The sequence below is a fragment of the Macaca thibetana genome, chromosome 9 (assembly GCF_024542745.1).
Source record: "Macaca thibetana thibetana isolate TM-01 chromosome 9, ASM2454274v1, whole genome shotgun sequence".
In the NCBI taxonomy this organism is placed as follows: domain Eukaryota; kingdom Metazoa; phylum Chordata; class Mammalia; order Primates; family Cercopithecidae; genus Macaca; species Macaca thibetana.
In genome coordinates this window covers 72,720,440-72,742,164 of record NC_065586.1, presented here as the reverse complement: position 1 = coordinate 72,742,164, position 21,725 = coordinate 72,720,440, and the positions used below count along the sequence as shown (strand labels likewise).

The window sequence follows — 21,725 nt, the reverse complement described above, 5'->3', positions numbered from 1 at the left end:
CAGCCTCTACAACAGTACCAGAAATTAATGGTAAAAAGTAACCACGTACCAGAAACTTGAAGGATTTCTGCCAAATTCACTTCCATGGAGCCAAGTGAGAACGTCACTGATGACCAGCAGACTGCCATGTCCACAAGGAAAAGAACTGGCCCAGGAAGTAGGCAAACATTTTTCACCACAGATGCCCATTATCTGGAGTAATGAGAGCCACACTGACTTGGGACAACGGTGAAGAAAGAAGGGTGGAGGAAGAAGGTTTCCTAGTGGCTCCAGTAGGAAACCAGCCTGCTGCTATCAGCATGGAGTAACCTTGCTGACTGTCCCTTGCTGAGGATGGACCAGGTAGAGAGAACAAAGTATGGAAAAAGATGCTCTCTATTCTGCTTTTGCTTCCTCCAGCCCACTCAACCAGACCCTTTCAGTTTTGACCCTATGACAGAACTGACTGGTCTTGTGGGGTTAATGCAAGAGGGAGTCAGGTGAGGGGGTGCTGCCTCTTAAGACTGAACATTAGTGTAACTTCCATGGTCACATTCCTCACTGTTGTCCTTAATTCATTCATCCTCAAAGGTTCTCTCAGCTCACATTACATTGAGTACCTTTGCTTGTCTGCTCTGGAACTGGGTGATTTCCTGGAATGCTATGAGAGAGCCCTACCTTGATCTTTGACAGAGCCTATGGTTATTCAAGCATTTGGAATATGCTTCAATCCTTGGCCTTTGTGAATCCTTTTGTGTATGGATAGTGTAAACAGAGACCATTCAACACATGACCTATTAAAAACCCTGAAGCATAGACGTGTACAAGCAATTACCTAAAGGCACAGAAGAAAGGTCTTCCACTTAGATAAATGTGCTATATAAAACAGCAGAATAAAAACTTCAAAAATCAGATTCATGAACTTAATCATGTAAAAGAAGATAATATACATTTATAAACTAATAGTAGATGAAATTATAAGTAGGTAATGGGACGAGATAAAGAAAGACCACGTACAAATGAAACATAAGGTCACCAAATTGAAAGCCATGCTGGCAACAGTACACAGTAGACTTGAAAATGTTGTAAAATTAATTAGTGAGGTACAGGTCAAGCATAAGAAGCTCTCTCTAAATACAGACGTAAAGACAATCTTTCTTTGTCTTTACTGATGACTGACCAAAGACAAAAAAGAGACTGACTGTCAAAATGCGATCTCTTGAATAGTATGTGATATGGTTGCATCTAAATCTTCATCCAAATCTCATCTTGAATTGTAGATCCCCTAATTCCCACATGTTGTGGGAGGGACCCAGTGGGAAATAACTGAATCATGAGGGGTGGTTTACCCCATACTGTTCTTGGGATAGTGAGTTGATCAAGATCTGATGTTTTTGTAAAGAGTTTCTGCTTTCACTTTGATCTCATTTTTTTCCTTGTCTGCCTTTCACTTTCTACCATGATAGTGTGGCCTCCTCAGCCCCATGGAACGTGAGTCCATTAAACCTCTTTTTCTCTACAAACTACTCAGTCTTGGATATGTCTTTATCAGCCATGTGAAAATGGATTAATATGGTATGTGTTCCTGAAGAACTAAGGAGCATAGTGTGATTTAATAGAACAAAATGTTCCCACTACAAAAAACAGGAAGGAGCAGGGAAAAGCAAGGAGGAGAAGGAGGAGGAGAAAAACAATGGAAGGCTCCAAATCTATGCATTTTTTTCAGTAAGATGTTTACATATCAATGACAAATTATATAAGAATCTCATTGTATCTTATCATCTTCTAAAACTAATGGACACAAATCTTCTCCATAAAGAAATAATGATATGAATGACTATAAATTTCACTAAGACACTATTTGAAGATGATTTTAAAAAACACATAAGAGAGTCTTAAGGATGGAAAAAGGTATTCCATGCAAATAAAATCCCCCCAAAAAGAGCAGAATTAGGTATCTCTATATCAGATAAAACAGATTTCAAGACAAAAACTGTAAAAAAAGACAAAGAAAGTCATTATATAATGACAAAGGGGTCAATTAAGCAAGATGATATAGCAATCAACACTGCAGCACCCAGATATATAAGGCAAATATTATTAGAGCTAAAGAGAGAGAGAGACCCTGATATAGTAACAGCCAGGGACTTCAATACCCCACTTTCAGCATTGGAAAGATCATCTAGACAGAAAATCAAGAAAAAAAATCGCTATAGACCAAATGGACCTAACAGACATTTACAGAACATTTCATCCAACAGTTGTAGAATACATATTCTTCTCCTCAGCACATGAAACATTCCCAAGGATAGACCATATGTCAGACCACAAAACAAGTCTCAAAAATTTTTTAAAAAATCATATCCAGTATCTTTTCTGACCACAATGGAATAAAACTGGAAATCAATAACAAGAGGAAATTTGGAAACTATATGAATACATGGAAATCAAACAATATGCTCTTAGATATAGTTTGGGTATTTGTCCCTGACCCAATCTCATGTTAAATTGTAATCACCAATGTTGGGAGTTCGGGCTTGGTGGGAAATGTTTAGATTATGGGGGTAGATCACTTATGAACGGCTTGAGTCATCCTCTTGGTGATAAGTGAACTCTTGCTCTCAGTTCACACAAGATCTGGTCATTTAAAAGTGTGTGGCTCCTCCCCCACCCCACTCACTCTCTCTCTCTTGCTTCTGCTCTGGCCATGTGACACTGCTGCTCTCCTCTCACCTTCCACCATGATTATAAGCTTCCTGAGGCCTCCCCAGAAGCTGAGGAGATGACAGTACCATGCTTTATGTAAAGACTGCAAAACCATGAGCCAATTTAATCTCTTTTCTTCATCATTTATTCAGTCTCAGGTATTTCTTTATAGCAATGCAAGAAAAGACTAATATGCTCCTGAATGAACATTGAGTCATTGAAGAAATTAAAAAGAAACCTTAGAAATATATTGAAATAAATGAAAATGCAAACACAACATTCCAAAACCTATGGAATACTGCACAAATGGTACTCAGAGGAAAGTTTATTGCAATAAATGCCTATATAAAAAAGGTAGAAAAACCTCAAATAAACAACCTTATAATATATCTTAAAGAACTAGAAAAGCAAGAGCAAACTAAATCCAAAATTAGTAGAAGAAAATAATTAATAAAGATCAGAGCAGAAAGAAATGAAATTGAGATAAAAACAGAAAAAATCAACAAAATGAATTTTTTTGACAAGATAAGTAAAATGGACAAATCTTTAGCCAGACTAAGAAAAAAAAAAGAAGACCCAAATAAATAAAATCAGATATAAAAAAAGAGATGTTACAACTGATACTGCTGAAATTCAAAGAATCATTAGGGACCATTATGTATAACTATCTGTCAATAAACTGGAAAACCTAGAAGAAATGGACAAATTCCTAGACACATGCAACTTACTAAGATTGAGCCATGAAGAAACACAAAATCTGAATAGACCAATAACAAGTAACAAGATTGAAGCAGTAATAAAAAAGTCTCCCATCAAATAAATAGCCAGGACATGGTTGGGCGTGGTGGCTCACACCTGTAATCCCAGCACTTTGCAGGGCTGAGGCGGGCAGATCACTTGAGGTCAGGAGCTCAAGACCAGCTGGACCAACATGGGGAAACCTCATCCCCCGTCTCTACTAAAAATACAAAAATTAGCTAGGTGTGGTGGTGCACGCCTGTAATCCCAGCTACTTGGGAGGCCGAGGCAGGAGAATCACTTGAACTGGGAAGGCAGGGGTTGCAGTAAGCTGAGATTGCACCACTGCACTCCAGCCAGGGCAACAGAGCAAGACTCTGTCCAAAATAAACAAACAAACAAACAAACAAACAAACAAATAAGGACAGGAACTGATGGCTTCACTGCTAAACTCTCAAACACTTAAGAATTAGTAGCAATCCTACTCAAGCTATTCCAAAGAATTAAGAAGGAAGGAATACTTCCAAACTTACTCTACGACTCCAGTGTTATCCTGATATCACAAACAGACAAAGACACAACAAAGAAAGAGAGCTACAGGCCAATATATCTAATACACATAGATGCAAAATTCCTCAACATAATACTAGCAAATCAAATTCAACAACACACTAAAAAGATTATTCATCATGATCAAGTGACATTCACCCCAGGGATGTAAGGATGGTTCAACATATGTAAATCAATAAATGTGACACATCATCTGAACAGAATGAAGGAAAAAAACAACATGATCATTTCAATAGATGCCAAAGAAGCATTCAGTAAAATTCAACATTCCTTCATGATAAAATTTCCCAAAAACCTGGGTATGGAAGGAACATATCTCAACACAATAAAAGCCATATATAACAGACTGAATGTATCATACTGAATGAGGAAAAAGTGAAAGCCTTTTCTTTAAGATCTGGAACAAGACTAGCATGCCCACTGTCACCACTTTTATTCAACATAATACTAGAAATTCTAGTGAGAGCAACTGGACATGAGAAAGAAATAAAGGGCATTCAAATTGTAATGAGAGAAGTCAAATTATCCTTGTTTGCAGATGATACAATCTTATATTTAGAAGAAACTAAATATCCCACAGAAAATGATCAGAACCGATAAACAGTAAAGTTTCAGGATATGAAATCAATACACAAAAATAAGTAGCATTTCTATATGCCAACAATGAACAATCTGAAAAAGAAATCAAGAAAGTAATCCAATTTATCATAGCTACAAATAAAACAAAATGCCTAGAAGAAGTGAAAGTTATCTAAAATGAAAACTATGAGACATTGAGGACACAAAAAATGGAAAGTTACTCCATGTTCATAGATGGGAAGAATCAATATTGTTACAATGCCTATACTACCCAAGGCAATCTACAGATTCAGTTGACTCAAGTGTTAGTCTCCTTTGGCAACACCCTTACAGACATACCCAGGATCAGTACTTTGCATCCTTCAATCCAGTCAAGTTGACACTCAGTATTAATCATCACTGCTATCCTAAGCAAAAAGAATAGAGCTGGAGGCATCACATTATCTGACTTCAAATTATACTACAAAGCTATAGTAACCAAAAAAGCATGGGACTGGCATAAAAACAGACACACTGACCAATGGAAGAGAACAGAGAACCCAGAAATAAATTCCCACATCTACAGCCAACTTATTTTTGACAAAGGTGCTGAGAACATACACTGGGGAAAAGGCAGTCTCTTCAATAAATGGTGTTGGGAAAACTGGAGATCCATAAGCAGAAGAATGAAACTAGACCCCTGTCTCATGCCACACACAAAACTTAAATCAAAATAGATTAAATACTTATATCTAAGACCTCAGACTATGAAACTATTATAAGAAAATATTGACGAAACACTCCAGGACATTGGGCTGGGCAAAGATTTCCTGAGATCACACAGCAAAAATGGACAAACAGGATTACATCAAGCATAGCAAAGGAAACAATAAAGTAAAGAGACAATCCACAGAATGGGAGAAAATATTTGCAAATTACCCATCTGACAAGGGATTAATAACCAGAACATATAAGGAGTTCAAATAACTCAACAGAAAAAAAATCCAATTTAAAAAGGGTAAAAGAACTGCATAGGTGGGCCGGGCGCGGTGGCTCAAGCCTGTAATCCCAGCACTTTGGGAGGCCGAGGCGGGCGGATCACGAGGTCAGGAGATCGAGACCATCCTGGCTAACACGGTGAAACCCCGTCTCTACTAAAAATACAAAAAACTAGCCGGGCGCGGTGGCGGGCGCCTGTAGTCCCAGCTACTCGGGAGGCTGAGGCAGGAGAATGGCGTGAACCCGGGAGGCGGAGCTTGCAGTGAGCTGAGATCCGGCCACTGCACTCCAGCCTGGGTGACAGAGCAAGACTACGTCTCCAAAAAAAAAAAAAAAAAAAAAAAAAAAAAAAAAAAAAAAAAAAAAAAAGAACTGCATAGATATTTCTTAGAAAAGGATGTACAAATAGCTAACGCATATATGAAAAAATGCTCAACATCATTAGTCATCGGAGAAACACAAGTGAAAACTACAATAAGATATAATCTCACCCCAGTTAAAATGGTTTTTATGAAAAAGACAGGTAATAATGATTGCTGGTGAGGATATAGAGAAAGGGGAACCCTTGCAAGCTGCTGGTGAGAATGCAAATTAGCACAGCCATTTTGGAAAACAATATGGATGTTCCTCAAAAAACTAAAAATCAAACTCTTTTATGATCCAGCAATCCCACTGCTGGGTATATATCCAAAACAACAAAAAAAGGAAAATTAGTATATCAAAGCGATATCTGTATTCCCATGTTTGTTGCAGTACTACTTAAAATACTAAGATATGGAATAAACCTGTGTCCATCAGCAGATGAATGGATAAGAAATCCTGTTGTTTCAAACAACATGGATGGAACTGAAGGATATTATGTTAAATAAAATAAACCAGGCACAAAAAGACAAATATTTCATGTTCTCACTCATATATCGGAGCTAAAAAAAAATTTGAGCTCATGGAGGTAGAGAATAGAATAGAATGGTGGTTAGCAGAGGCTGGGAAGGGTAGTGGAAAGGGGGACAGAAAGGGGATGGCTAGTGGGTAAAAAATACAGTTACACAGAAGGAGTAAGATTTAGAGTTTGGTAGCACAATGGGGCAACTATAATATATTAACAATAATTTATTGCATATTTTAAAATAACTAAGAGTGGAATTGGAATGTTTCTAACACAAAAAAATGATAAACGCTTGAAGTTATGGACACCCCAATGTATTAGTCTGTTCGCATATTGCTATAAAGAATTGAGAATGGGTAATTTATAAAGAAAAGAGGTGTAGCTGACTCACAGTTCTACAGGCAGTATAGGAAGCATGGCTTGGGAGGCCTCAGGAAACTTACAATCATGGTGGAGGGCGAAGGAGAAGCAAGCGTGTCTTCACTTGGCAGCAGGAGAGAGAGAGCAAAGGGGTAAGTGCTACACACTTTTAAACAACCAGATCTCCTGAGAACTCCAATATGAGAACAGCAAGGGGGAAGTTTGCCCCCATGATTCAATCACCTCCAACCAGGCCCCTCCTTCAACATGTGGGGATTATAATTGGATATGAGATTTGGGCGGGGACACAGAACTAAACCATATCACCCAGTTACCATGATTTGATTATTATACATTTTATGTTTGTAGCAAAATATCACATGTACCCCATAAATATGTACAACTAACATGCATCCATAATAATTGAAAATGAAAAATTAAAAAAACAGATTCTTGAAAGAAAAAGGACATAATAATAAATTTCTGACTTGGGTCAAATTGATATTTATATGAAAGCAACATAAAGCTGTTCTTAGATATCAAAGACTCAGGTCAAAAAACCCAAGTTCCCTTAAGGAAACTGCTCAAAGATACTAGCCAAAACACCTAGAGATAACTGAAAATTAAATACTAAAAACAAACAAAGGCATCAAGGCTTTAAAGAACTATGGAAACCAAAGCCAATAAAAACGTAAGATCATCCTATGTAGTTATTTTGAATTTGGTTACAAAATGGTATAGAAAAAGTATCTGCCAGAGATAATCTAGAAGGTTACAAAAGGCCAATTCATAATAGAAGTCACATGAACCTTCATAGACCAAAAGACATAGAATAAAATGAAGAAAACTTTTTAAGTATAAGGAGAAACTCACAACAATAACAAATATATGGGACAAAAAATCAGAATAAAGCAATGTCAGGTTAAGAAAGTGAAAATAAACAACACATGGGTGATCTGAATAACAAATACTAAGGCTAAATTAATAAATATCCCACATTTTTAAACCTATAGAAAGATAGCTTTCTTTCAAGTGTTCTTGGCACATTTAAAAAGCTGACCACATACTGGGCCATAAGGCCCCAAATCCCCCAAAGTGTAAATTGTTGTCAACCAAATTCTCTGCCCACAAAGAAGTAAATGAAACAATTGAAAGGAAAAGCTCTATAACATGAACAAAAAATCTCAACCCTTGTAAATTTAAAAAATACTTTCTAATATATCCATCTAAGGTAATAATTTTATAAATGGGAAATGTTTTAAAAGCAAATATATTTACCATATCTTTAAAAAAAATGAAAACAACCTATGACAAGTGAGGGAATGATTAAGATACTTACTAAGTGATGTTAGACAAATTAATCTGTCGGAGACTGTATTTTCTTATCTGTAAACTGGGGATAATTATCTCCTTCCATGGGTTGTTGTGAAGATTATATTAGATAATGCTTGTGAAATATTTCAACTTCTGTGCTTAGTATCAAGAGAACATCAGTACGTCTTATCTAATAAGGTTGTCATCGAAGTTATGCTTATGATGAGTTTGCAATAATCCAGAGAAATGCTGATATTATTGAGGAAAAGTGTGGAATAGTAATGTGAAATATATTCGACTGAAACAACAGTAAATAAGTATGTGTAACCCAAATAAAATTGTGCCTCACGCACTCACCTGAAGCACTGTCTTAGCACAGTGGCAAAGCAAAAGAAACACAAACTGATTCTTAGAAAGCTGTGAACCATGTAGCTGCTTATGAATAGAGAGGTGTGGCTTACCTCACCTGTTACACATCTTACAGTGAACCTCCTAAAAAAGTCTCTTTGAAATGTTGCCCTCTGGAGTCTCACCTTTCATGACAACTGCTCAAATCTGTCTTTCTGCCTCTCAGGACCTGGGATCTCTTCCTTTCAGGTCCTTCTTCATCCCTTCTTACAGGGTTAGCCATCATTCTCTGCTTGTCTTACTTGCATTCCCATCCATTACTTCCCTCTGACAAATAAACAAATCTTTCTTGGGACTTACCCTTTTTTAAGGGGGTTGGGTTGGTTTTAATATGTGACTATTTAAAATTCAGTAACTGTATCTCTGTCATGTAACAGGAAGCAACATTGACATTTTCCCTCTGCAACAACAATACATGAAAAACAAAACAAACTGGAAGGAAATACACTAGAAAGCAACACTAATTGTTTCTGGACAATGAGGCTATAACTTGTTCCTGCCATTTTCTACTTTACTTTTGATTTCAAATTTTCTACAATGCACGTCTTGCTTTTTAAAAAAATGTGAGATAAAATCCACATGCTACACAACTTATTCTTTTAAAGTATACAATTCATTGGTGTTTATGATATTCACAGGGTGGTGCAACCATTCCTGCTATTTAATTCCAGAATATTTCCATTATCCCCCAAAGAAACCTTGTATCCACGTATCCACTAGCAGTCATTCTCTATTCTCATTCACCCCAGCTCTGGCAACCACAAATCTACTTTCTGTCTCTACAGATTTTCCTATTCTGGACACTTCATGTGAACGGAATCATGCAATATGTGGCCTATTGTGTCTGTCTTCTTTCACTTAGCATAGTATTTGCAGTTTCTTCCATATTGTAGCACCTTTCAGTACTCCATTACTTTTTATGGCTGAATAATATTCTTAGACATATTATTTCTATAATGAGAAAGACGTTTTAGCTTTTTAAAAACTAATGGATAGATTAAGTATAACCCTTGATTGTCACTTCTACTAAGAGTACAACCCAATCATAATACATGATTTTTGATAACACATAAATTGTTTTTCAAAACCATATGTACATAAAAAGCATAGAGAGTCTGCTAAACCTGTTTCTTTCTCTGACTCGAGCTCTCACATTAAAAAAACCCCACAGGAATCAAAATGATGTTTTTCTGAATATCAAACACAGAAATTGAACCATATAAAAAGACAGCTGTGGATATTCAGGACAAACACATACAATTCTATCTCAAACAGAAGATGAAAAATTCTTGGCTTTTAAATCTTGAGCATTCAAAGGGAATACTTACGGTAACTGAAATGAGCAATTTTAAAAAACTGGAAACAGGGCACATGAAATATTCTGTGGCAATCAATTGTAGTTAAAGATAGTCTAAGCTCAGATCAATATAGCATAATTCAGCTTTACATTCATTAAGAAGAAAGTAGTTCTAGATTTGTTGGTATGCATGCCATGTATGTATTTGTGTACCTGGAAATTACAAACACATAAATATTGATGCACACTCAGTGCCCAAATTTAACGTTGCAATCTTTACTTGGAAAGGCAGACTTCTACACATTTTCAGTGACAAGGGAGATATCCTGATGGAAGCTAACAGTAGCTAGCTCATATAAAGTAATGGTTCAGGCAAACAGAATTCTGTAAATGAAGGACTTACCCTGGACATAAAATGTGAGGTGTTTCAAACACACTGAGGGTGGAGTCGGGTGGTGACCAGAAGTAGGGCACTGGTGGTGTACTGGTTCTTGATCTAGGTGCCAGTTACATAGGTATGTTCAGTTTGCAAAAAGTCATCAAGATGTACTTTGCGATCTGCATACATTTCTCTATGTGTTATACTTCAATACTTTCTTAAAGTTAAAAAAAAAGAAAGAAAGAAAGAAACAAGAAACTCTACACATTGATTTTGGAGGCCCTATCATCCTCATGGGGGTGGGGCTTAGCTAAGAGCTGAATGGGGAAGTTTTGTCAAGAATTAATGATCAAAATATTGGTCAAGTCTTTAGAGATGGCAAAGTTGTAAGTGCTCATTTAAGAAAGCTAATACCAAGGCTGTAGACTGTGGGTGTTTAAAAACCCATACTCATGGAGAAAAGTCTCCACAGCCTTCTGTAGTAAGTTACTCATTGAAAGCATTCTCTAAAGATGTTACCAGGTTAGCTTCTGGAGCAGCAGGGTGACCACCTGCTGTGGTCTTCTGATACAATGACAATCAAGCAATTGTATGTAAACATTCATGAGACTATCATATGCTCGTTAGGACTAGGCTGTGCTTTGATTCAGGCAAAGGAAGAAACGTTTTGTCAGGTTTTCACAGCAACGTTAGACCATAAACGCAAAAGTGCTGGTGGAAAATTAACCAGACTTCCTAAGATCTCTTACTTTATTTGAAGTCATTGGCTAATAACAACGAATAGTTTCCAGCTAGTATTTTTCAGGGCATGTTCCTATACCTTCCAACTTTAGGTAGAAATTATTACATGAAAGATTGTACGATTTTAAAAAGCAGGATGAAGCACTGTTTGTGGAAGTGGAAAATGATACCAGTCTGGAGTGTGACTAGAAATTTTAAGTCAAAAGACTTTAAAATGTCATAACTTTCATCCAATTGTAAGGTTTTATTCCTGGAAAAATAATAAATGTATAGAAAAATATTTCATTTAAAGAATGTTCATCAGCTGGGTATGGTGGCTCAAACCTGTAATCCCAGCACTTTAGGAGGTCGAGGCAGGCAGATCACGAGGTCAGGAGTTCGAGACCAGCCTGGCCAACATAGTGAAACCTCGTCTCTACTAAAAATACAAAAATTAGTTGGGTGTGGTGGCACACGCCTGTAGTCCAAGTTACTTGGGAGGCTGAGGCAGGAGGCGGAGGTTGTAGCGAGCCTAGACCACGACGCCATTGCACTCCAGCCTGGGTGACAGAGTGAGACTCCGTCAAAAAAAAAAAAAAAAAAAGAATGTTCATCATCATATCACTATTTGTGGAAACAAAAATAACTTTAGAAGTCCAAACACGGGAGATGGGTTAAAGAAAAATGAATATATGTCCATCAAAAATGTGCTATAGGAGTACACTTATTGTTATATTAAGATGTTCATGATAAATCTTTAAATTAAAAAAGATTTAAAAATTTACTGAATAACACTACTCCTTAAAAATTATGTGCCTAAATACACACAAAAAGATTGAGATAGAGATATACTAAAATACTAATGCCAACATCTTTTATAGGATAGGATTATAATTCATTTTAATTTTTTTATTTTTCTCATCTATGTATTCCATCTCTTCTGTAGTGAACATATGTTCTTTGTGAAACAAAGAAATTTTACAAAAAAGAGGGCATGGAGGTAGGAAAACAATGAAATAAAATACCTTCATGTGTGAGAAAACATTCTTCCTTCATTATGTGAAATTAACATCTACTCTTGACCTTGTCTCTGTGTACCTTAAGAACTTTGTGTGAAATGTCTTTTATATGGTAGGGAACAGCCTTGCTACTCCTGGACCCTTCTTTTCAATCCTGAGCAGATGTCCCACTCATCAGTATATCATCTTGGAGTTCCTGGTTATTCAGCTCCCTTTACTTCTATCAAAGGAACTAATACCTCAATAGGCCCAACCACAAAAACTACATAGCCCCTCAGCCTAGAACAATGCAACAAGGATATACCTGTTGCATGCTAGGTGTAGGAACAAGGCCATGGGAAAACATTCTCTAATCTTTCCAGATCAAGTCATGAGACTTCGAGAGACTTCAGTAGTCATGTCAGAAGAGAGTCCCTGGTCTACTTCAAATAAATAGAGTTTAAAGAATATTAGAATCTGATCTAAGGGTTCATTGTTGACTTTTGTTTGATACACACAAAGGGAAACAAGTTCCTTTACTTGAAGCCTCTTTCCAGGAGCCTTAATGATCAGCTGCCAAATTTAGCCTTTGGCTCCATGTCCACTGTGTCGATTATTCTCCCATGCTTACTGAAGTGAGGCCAAATCTCATCCCTATTTAGAGAGAACAAATGCAGATATCTTGATGAAATGGAGAGCTGGTGAACCTGTATTGTAAAGAGCCAGGAGAACATACTCTAATGAATGGAAGCACATGGGCCTCATGGCTTATGTTTTAAAAGTACGTTCACATGAAAGGATCAATGGCCGTGGGCGTGCTATATGAGACATAGAGAGGAGGGGAAGATACAGAGAAGGCAGTCAAGATTGGCTGCTCATTGGACTCACTGGGGGATTTGTTTTGTTTTGCATACTACTCTCTGTACAAGAATGTTCTTGGCAGCACTATCCAAAATAGCCAACAACTGGAAACAACCCATCAACAGTAGAATGGATAAAAAATAATAAATTGAGGCCTATTTATACAATGGAATATTATACACCACTAAAAATGAATGAACTACTGCTACACACATTATGGATCAATCTCAGAAACATAATATTGAAGCCAGGCACAAAAGAATACATAGGATATGATTTCATTTATATAAAGTCCAAAAGCAGGCAAAACTAATTTATGGTATTAGAAATCAAGATAAGGGTTACATTGATTGGGTAGTGGCTGGATAGGGGCATGAGAAGGGCCTCTGGGTGCTGGTAATGTTCTGTTTCTATATTTAGGTGCTGGTTATGTGAGTGTATTCAATTTAGGAAAATTTTTAATATACTTATAATTTGTTTTTGAAATATAAGATATACTTCATAAAACAGTTTTAGTTCATATTCCTGGGCTCTAACATGGATCTACTAAAACTGTAGGCTCTAACTTCTTTGAGGCATTCAGTGTAAAGCAAGGTTGGGAATCACTACACCAGATGATCTATATCCATAGGTGTGCAGAAGCCAGCCCCTACTAGCCCACAAGAACTAGCTGTTAAATTTTTAGGAATTTTGCAGGCCCATTAGTGCCAGTATTAAAAATTAAATTACATCAGTTTACAATTACATAAATTATACTAAAAACAAAGATAATAAGTACTCAAAACGCATCACTTTCTAGCTATTTCTGTTTACTATTATCTATATTTGGAGGCTATTCACGCCAATTTTATCTATATGGTGAAAGTACAATACAATGGTGTGACACCGCGTCATCTCTTTCCAATTCTGTGCTCAGCCACATCAGCAGCTTGAAATTGGACGTGGTGGGAATATTTACACCACAGAAATCAGCAGCCACTACCAATCAGTGCTTGCTTTATTGTTCTAGATCTAAGAAAATAATTTAAAACTGTTAATAATGGAGATTAAACTTAAAAGTGTGCTGTATGTGGAGGTGTGGCACTATGAATAGTACGTTTGAAAAATATTCTTTCAGTACTAAAAATTATCATCCGGTTCAACAAGGAAGTGATTCACATCATGGATGAATGAGTAGAGTTCTGACATACGTCTTTGATGTTTCACTTTTGTCTTACTGATTAACATAAAAGAAAATACCTGCCAGCATTTATATGGGAGCTGCACCCCTTAATCAACTGCAACATAGGTTGGCCTATGGATAGAAGAGTTCTGCAAAAAACAACAAAAGCATACTGTGAGACCTAACCGGCTATACTGAATTTACAATAACAGGTATTACAGAGTTTATTATTATTTGTAAACAGTGTACTACACATTCTTTATGTCACTAAAATTTATGTCAATTTGTGTATGCACATACACGCATTTTACTTTTTTCCAGGAGAGCTGGTTGATTTACCAGGTCGTCACCACCTACATCCCTCCTATGTTTAAGATTCCATGGCTCTCTATTATGATTCAAGAAACAAGTAAATAAAATAAGGTCTGGTTATGGCCTATGAAGCATGAATTTCAGCATAAGATATAGTAACCACTATTCTTTAGGACCTCATGACTCAAAGTGTGGTCCACAGACCAGCAGCACTGGCATCAATGGGGAGCTTGTTAGAAATGCATGATCTCAGGCCCCATCCCAGAATTACTGAATCAGAATCTGCACTTTAACAAGATGCCCATTCTTGTTGTACACACGTGAAAGCTTGTGCACAGCTTTAAAAGCAATTAATTCCTTGGTAAGAATAAAAACTTACATATAATCAGTTTGAGATTAGTAGAAGGTTAAGGACAATATAGCAACTGGTGAGTTCTCAGCACCTAGCCCCAGTTCAGCCACTTCATAGCACTGGGAAAGACATATACTTGCTACTTTTAAATTTGAAGAAAAGGACATCCATCTTGCAACATGCATTTACCAAATACTAAAAGTGAAATTGCACCACCAGGATAATAAAGCCTATTCTAGGCCACTTGGATTATTACTAAAAAAGGAAAAACAGGTACAAGTATTTAAAAAAATACATCAAAGCAGTAGCTTTCCTCCACATATGTGATGAATTGGAGGTGTTGGCAAGGACTCGGTTCCGAAAGTCCAAAGCAGGGCAGCAAGTGCCACATGACGGAATGTGGCAGCTGGGGAGAGGAGTGCAGAAAACACATCCCAGCGATGTAATTTAGGCCAGGGTACTTATCAAGTGCCGCCGGTGAAATGGGGAAATTGTGGTGTTTATGCTTTTCCTATCAATATATCAGTCAGCAACACGTGACAAAAAGAAAAGGCAGGAGCAGCATACCTCAAATACTCAATACTACAGTGAATTGAAATGAAGGTAGGAAAGTCTCACATTTCAAAATTGAAAGCAAAAATTTTCTACTGGAAATAATATTCTCCGGAAATATTTCTTAGTTATCTGGCTGGAAATAGTGGCTTTGAGATACAAAGTTCCATGTAGAACACACATTAGCTACTTAGGAACAGTGTCTGGAAGAAAACGAGAGCCACAAATCTGCAAAAGAAGCTTGGTATTAGTTTGCAGCAGAAACTAAGGCAATAAAATAATTCAATGCAAGTAAACTTTGGCAACCCTAGAGTGTGAAGAAAACAAATGTAATGGAGACTGGGCCACTGGAACCCAGAGACACCACTGGGCCTGTTGTGTTCAAGAAAAAAAAGGTTCCTATAACCATTCCTTGCAAATCAGAATTCAAATGACTCCAGTAAATTTAGAGACAAAATGATACAACTGCCCTAATATGTTAAAACATTTTCTTTTGACATACTCTAGGAAGGCTAAGAAGAGAGCTAACCCTTATTGAGCACCTACTATGTGCTTTACATGCATGAGGCTTTTATAACATCCTCATAACCCTCTGATGGGGGAGGGGATACTGTTCCCATTTTACAGTTGAGGAAAGTAAGGTCATATTTCACCTAAGTTGCATAGTTAATGAAAAGCCAGAGTTTGGTCAAAATGAAAAAGCGCCAAATGGATCACATAACAAAGACAGCTTGGAAGGGTTATTGTAACAAAGACAGCTTAGAAGGGTGTTATGTTTTGAATAAGAGAAAAAGACTATTTTATCTCCCACACCACTGAAGATAAGTGAGGTTTCTCCTACTACCCACCATATCTTTACACGACTAGAATTCTCTTATCAGCATTTCTGGATGTACCTTGGGTTTCACATGTATATCATACTTGCTAGTTGTATTTCAGGCTATGTTGGAAGATTTAGAAGACTTGGCACTTTTCAGGCAGTGTTATGTAACGGCACTGGGCTTTGGCTGGGACTTGGAAGCCTGGGTTCAGTTCAGACGGTGTCACTTATTAACTATGAGAGTAGTCAAGTTACGTTGCCTCTCTGGGTGCCAGTGTTTTCCATCCACATAAGGTTGGGCTAGGTATCCTTAATAAGGACATTCCTGGCTCCATGATTCAACTCTCTCTGACCCAACTGTTTAAGATTGTGACATCTTCCATCAAAATACATTTAAAATGACCTAAACAGTTAGCCAATTTATCTAGGCAAAAATGTTATGTAGTTCAAATTTAAATACAAAATTTGGAAAGTAGAAACAAACCCAGAAGAATAACTTCTATGCTCCAACATCTGCAAGAGTAACCTGGAATGAAATGGTTTAAAGTGTTGCTTTTGGTGGTGGGTGCGGGGAGGTGTTATTTAGAGCAAATATATATTCAAGTTCTTAGACAGCATTGGGTGCAAATCCAAGCTCTGTTTCCTAGTAGTTCTTTAACATCTCTGAGTTCCATTTCTTGCCTCTGTAAAGTTGGAATTGATCATGAATATTAGCTGCAATTTAGTTAACGTGTCTGGCATCTAGTAGGGGCATAAATGCTGGTTTATTGTTATCACAGCAGTCATTAAGGGTTTGGTCTATGGTTGGGTAACAATTCAAAGGAAATTTCTCCACAGAGAGATAGAACCTAAGATCATAACCTTATTAACACTGGGAACTTGCCATTAACCTGTGTCTATGCAATAAATAAACTCAGGTGCACAGTGGAGACATGTAATTGCTTTCTTCTAGACCTATTGGCATCGCTTTCTTTGTAAAACTTGCTAATTCGTTCTTTAGTGGATAAAGCCTGATCAGAGGCATGCTGATGTATTTGATGACAGAGCTCAAGGAAGTTTCTGAAGACAGGAGTGTCCTGGGACATCTGGAAAAAGTGACAGTCATAATCACATGTCCATCGTTTTTGGCATCTTTTGCCAGTTTTCCAATATCTGTCCTATGGGCACAAGGAACAAAAGGTGCCAGGAAAAGGAGGAAGTGGGTTCTATTTGTTTACAAACTAAAAATAAAAAAATTCTGATGCTAACAAATAACTAATCTGTAAATATCCCATCCATTGGAGTGACTGCTTCTTGATCCTTCCCCCAAAAGCTTTCCCTTTCCTTTTCCTCTTCCCTGCTGCCCACACACTCACCCATCTCCTGCCCTCGTCTACACACACTTTTTGGAACTCATTTTTCCCTCCCTCTCCAAGTTTTGTTTTGGTCTTGTGATGTTGGTGGGAAGCCTGGTGGAGAAGAGAAGCATTCAAATCACCTATGCTCTTTAAACCCTAAAACATGAAGCCAGAGGGAAACTTGAATGGCCTATTTTCTAAAAGGAAGACCAAGAGAAAGTTTTAAACATTTCTCTGTTTTCTACAGGTATATTTCTTGAGCAAAAAATGGCAGAATTTCAAATGTTTCCAGCCATTTTAAAAGAGGTAAGTCATGCATACTAACCAAAGCCTTATGAAATTCAAAAGAGAAAACAAATGATTGCTAAATGATTATTATTAGAGATACCATGCTAATTCCTAGATCTCTTTTGTTCATAATGTTATATGATTCAAAGTATAATTTTAGTACTTAAAATTATAGGTTTATGGTTACTATATTGATATTTTTGTTATATACCATTATCACAACTAACCCTGTTGATGAGGTGTTGGCCTATAATGGGATCTTCCCAATAATAATAGTGCTGTTATAGAATGTGACCTATTTTGTAATGATCCACTACACAACAACTTTTACAGGACAGAGGTGTTATAGGACAGCTTATAACATCCCTTTAAATGCTTAAAAAATATCTTCACTAATTAAGATTTTAGAGCTATTAGCTTGAGTGGGGGTTATCAGTACATTAAAAAAGATGATATCCTAAGGTTTGCTTTCATAATTTGTTTCCCATTTCATTTTTTAGTACCCCTTTATATAAAACTAGCTAAGAAGGATTCACAACTGTTACAAATTACTTTATGAAAAGAAAGAGGGGAGAAAGGAACTAGGGGAACAGAAGAGAGAGAAGCCTGTCAATTCAGGCAAAACCTGAAAAAGGTCTGCTTAATATTTGGTTGTTATCAGGACTTTGGTTAGGATTTATCTATTACATATCCGAATCCATCTACGTGGTGCCTTTCAGACAAACTGAGGTTCCAGGAAAAATCCAGTACTTTTAAACATCATGCCAAATTATTATGCTTTCTCAAAGATGCCATGCAGATTCAAATAGCTCACAATTTTAGGTTACTATGCTTGTGAAGCAATAACATCTTTGAGTTTGAGATATTGCAATTTAGCGGTTCTGGATGACTACATAATCTCTCCCTGTTGGGTTGAAATTCTACATTCTACCCTTTCCCAAACTCTCACCGATTAATCATCTACCCAGACAAAAAAAATGTGCTTGGAAATTTTTTTTCATGCATATATGGAATTGCAAAGTAATTCCACAGAGTGGAAAATGCTGAACTTCTCATAAATGTACCACTGATCCCCAATTCAGCCTTCTGGCAAGTATAATCTTGATTTATTCTCTATTGTTTCATACCTGAATGTTTAACATCTTGCCTTTTAAATCTTCCGTAAAATCTTCAAGGCCAGAGACCCCACAATAAAAACTTTCTTATATCTTTGACAGCGTCATGCCAGAAAGTACACATGAATACTTACAATTTCACTAATTTACTTAAGAGAATAGAATTGATTATTTTGCAACAGCTGGGCCATTGTTATTATATGTGCTAGTAATTACCAAGTTATCTTAAACAAGTCACTTAACCTTCTTTGTCTTCAGTTTCCCTAGTGGAAAACAATTTTTCAACTAGAGAGTTTAGGTCTTAGGGTAAGACAAAAACTTTAAAAAAAAAATCCTATTTGTGCCATTTAATAGAAGTAAGAATTGAACATATTATTTAATGTCTATAAACTTCCAACTCCTCACCTGTAGTTTGGAACTCAAGGTAGTGGTTTCACCTCCCCGAGATATTTTTTTTTCTTTTTGAAGCAGAATAAGACTATTAATATAAAGAATGCAGCACATTACCTGAACCGTGATTCATGCTCAATAAGTCAATTATTATTATATCAAGTTTCTTCCACCCCAGAGTGCTAAGATTAGCATAGAAGTAAACCCTCAATTATCAAGCACCCAGATCCCCAGTATTCTCAAGCGTGGGCACCATTCTGATGCCTAAAGTGAAAAATAAAACGTCGTATGAAGGACAAACTGGTTTGAGGCCCATATTTGTACCATGGTACTCACAGAGTAAGCAATAATTTTAATAATCATTGAACTCATGACATTCATAACTGAGTCCATAAAAAGGTCAAAGACAAAATTTTTAAAAGACAAATGATTAAGAAACCTGTTCTGAAATGCATGCTCAAAATTAGATACAGAATGTTACCAATCTATAGTCATGGGTTTGCACAAAGACACTGACCTGGCTTGCTGGAAGTGAAGAACAGAACACTCGGCTCACAGCTGGACTTACCTACATAAAAGAGAGAAATACTTTATAAATTCTACTGCCTGCCAGGAGTACATGGGGAGCCACTAAAATTTTCAACATACGTTGTTTTCTTTTTTTTCCCCCGAGAAAGGGAAGAATCTGCTTTACTTTTGCTAAGTGCCAGTGTTAATGTGGCATTTCTTAGGGTCAAATACATCCTGAAATAGCTAGGTTAACATTTTGCAGGATTTGTGAAAATATTTTGAGCACTTGGGACGATACCAAAAAAAAAAAAAAAAAAAAAAAAAAAAACCCAAAAAACATTTGGCCGCAAACCGATAGATAACAATGAAAATCTTAGAGGCATTTTACAATACAGAAGTCATAGATGTGGTCAGCCTATTCAAAATAGCATTTTTAACAACATAATCATAATTAAAAGACCAAACAATTTTGTTTTTTCCCGTTGTATTTGTATAACTTATCATTTGTATTATTGAGCCAATAACATCAAACTGTTACATGTGTTTCTGTTTCCACCTGTGTGATCACACAGCTTGCGTTATGCACTTAAAAAATCTTACACTATCTTCAAACTCTGGGAAAGCCATAATGGGCAAAATTAGTATATTGACTATGATATTCTTGCTTCCTAATGATTTTCCAAAGCCTTCTGTACTAGGATCAACTGGTTAAAGCTTTTTCCCATTAGTATGTCCAAATATGATCCAGGAATCTCAGAGGAAACCATGTTTAATATAATAATTTACTGCCCACTCCACCTGTGGAGCAGAATGCAGACATTATTTATACTGAAAAGAGCTTGTGTTTATTTTCTAGCAACCAGTGACTCTCTTAGGCATCTACAAGGTTACTGGAAATGAAACATAGTTCCGAATTTCTAAATAGCGTTTGTAAACAAACTTACCAGAGTATGTTTAAAAAGGTCTAAGGCTTGCTAAGACCAAACAAACACAGCCTATTGACTATTTACTATCTGCTGCTCGTCAGAGGACTTATACAAAGATGCAACCACCGATAACGGTATTTTATTTTTTCGGTTTAGAGTATGTTAGTGTAGAACGTACACCACAGCCTCGGTTGGGGGTGGGGGAGCCCCAAACCAGTGAAATCTCAAGCTGAGCGTTTGGCTGGAGTTCAACAAGGCTCAGTGAACAGCACAGGATGGGGAAGTTCAAAGTCAGGGCGACTCTTTTGGTCTTAACTTCCTAGATTTTCCTAGATCTGGGTGCCTCTGTGTATATATTAACCTTCATGCATTTTTGCCCCCAGCAAATGTGTACAGTCAGCTCCAAAGGCACAGCTTGTGTGCTAACGTGCAAAGCCAAGTCAAAACCCTGTGCTTGGCGCTCCCTTCTAACTTTTTGGCTTGTCCAAGTCTAAATATTGACATTGCTCCTCAGTTGAGATGTTTGATACTGCTGGGGATGGAAACGGTGCAGCTAACAGTAGGATCTAATGATATATTTGTACATAGTTGTGCCTGCCTTCCACTTCCTTTCGGGGGGCAGAGGGCTGGATTCTCTTGCCTGCACATCTCCCCTTGGTTGTTTTCCCCAAAGCCGAGCACACACAGACAAGGTAAGGTGTTCTGCAAGCCCCTCATGGCAGCTTCTCCTGTTGTCACAGCAACTCACAACAGACTCCATAGACAGGGGGTTGCGGGGGAGGGGAGGGGAACGCCAAACTGTGGGCTGGCCAGTCAACTCTCAAGAGGGTGCAAGCGCCAAAGGGGCTAGCTTATTCCCCTGTTCGGGTCCTCCGGTACCCGCCCTGCCTTCCCCACACTGGCCTTCGAAGGGGAAGCGCCTTCTCGTCGGCGCGGCACCACCCCCTCCCTGGCGCAGCCAGCCTGATAAGGGTGCCTGTTGTACATTTTCTCAGCTCCAAGTTAGGGGTGCGGCTGTGCGGGCGCTCCTAGAAATCTCTTGTGCTCGCCTCTGATGGGAGGGTTCCTGGCCTCTCGGAGAGGCGAGGGCGGCCCCCCTAGCGGCTCGGTCCCACAACTCTCTCTCGGGGCGCTGCTGGCCGCGTGGCACGGCCCGGGGCCCGCACTTGCCACCCGCTGGGGCCGGGG

The 21,725-nt window shown here is 37.7% G+C and overlaps 1 protein-coding gene and 1 long non-coding RNA gene across 12 annotated transcripts in view; one reads left to right on the top strand and one right to left on the bottom strand.

The window, feature by feature from the left end:
* Window positions 1-21,725, bottom strand: part of RHOBTB1 (Rho related BTB domain containing 1) — a 134,332-nt gene that overhangs the window by 54,359 nt on the left and 58,248 nt on the right. For 4 of the 11 annotated variants that reach the window (XM_050803032.1, XM_050803027.1, XM_050803028.1 and 1 more), the window contains one exon: window positions 19,619-19,669. The gene's annotated coding sequence lies outside the window, so the exon portion shown is untranslated. Of the gene's footprint in view, window positions 1-10,218; window positions 10,412-14,012; window positions 14,085-19,618; window positions 19,670-20,555; window positions 21,353-21,725 lie in introns of those variants that run through there. The other 7 variants (XM_050803031.1, XM_050803035.1, XM_050803026.1 and 4 more) reach the window with 5 other exon arrangements.
* LOC126962184 (uncharacterized) lies at window positions 5,502-5,988 on the top strand. Its single transcript, XR_007728615.1, has 2 exons — window positions 5,502-5,586; window positions 5,931-5,988. It is a non-coding gene; the product is annotated as an uncharacterized LOC126962184 (long non-coding RNA).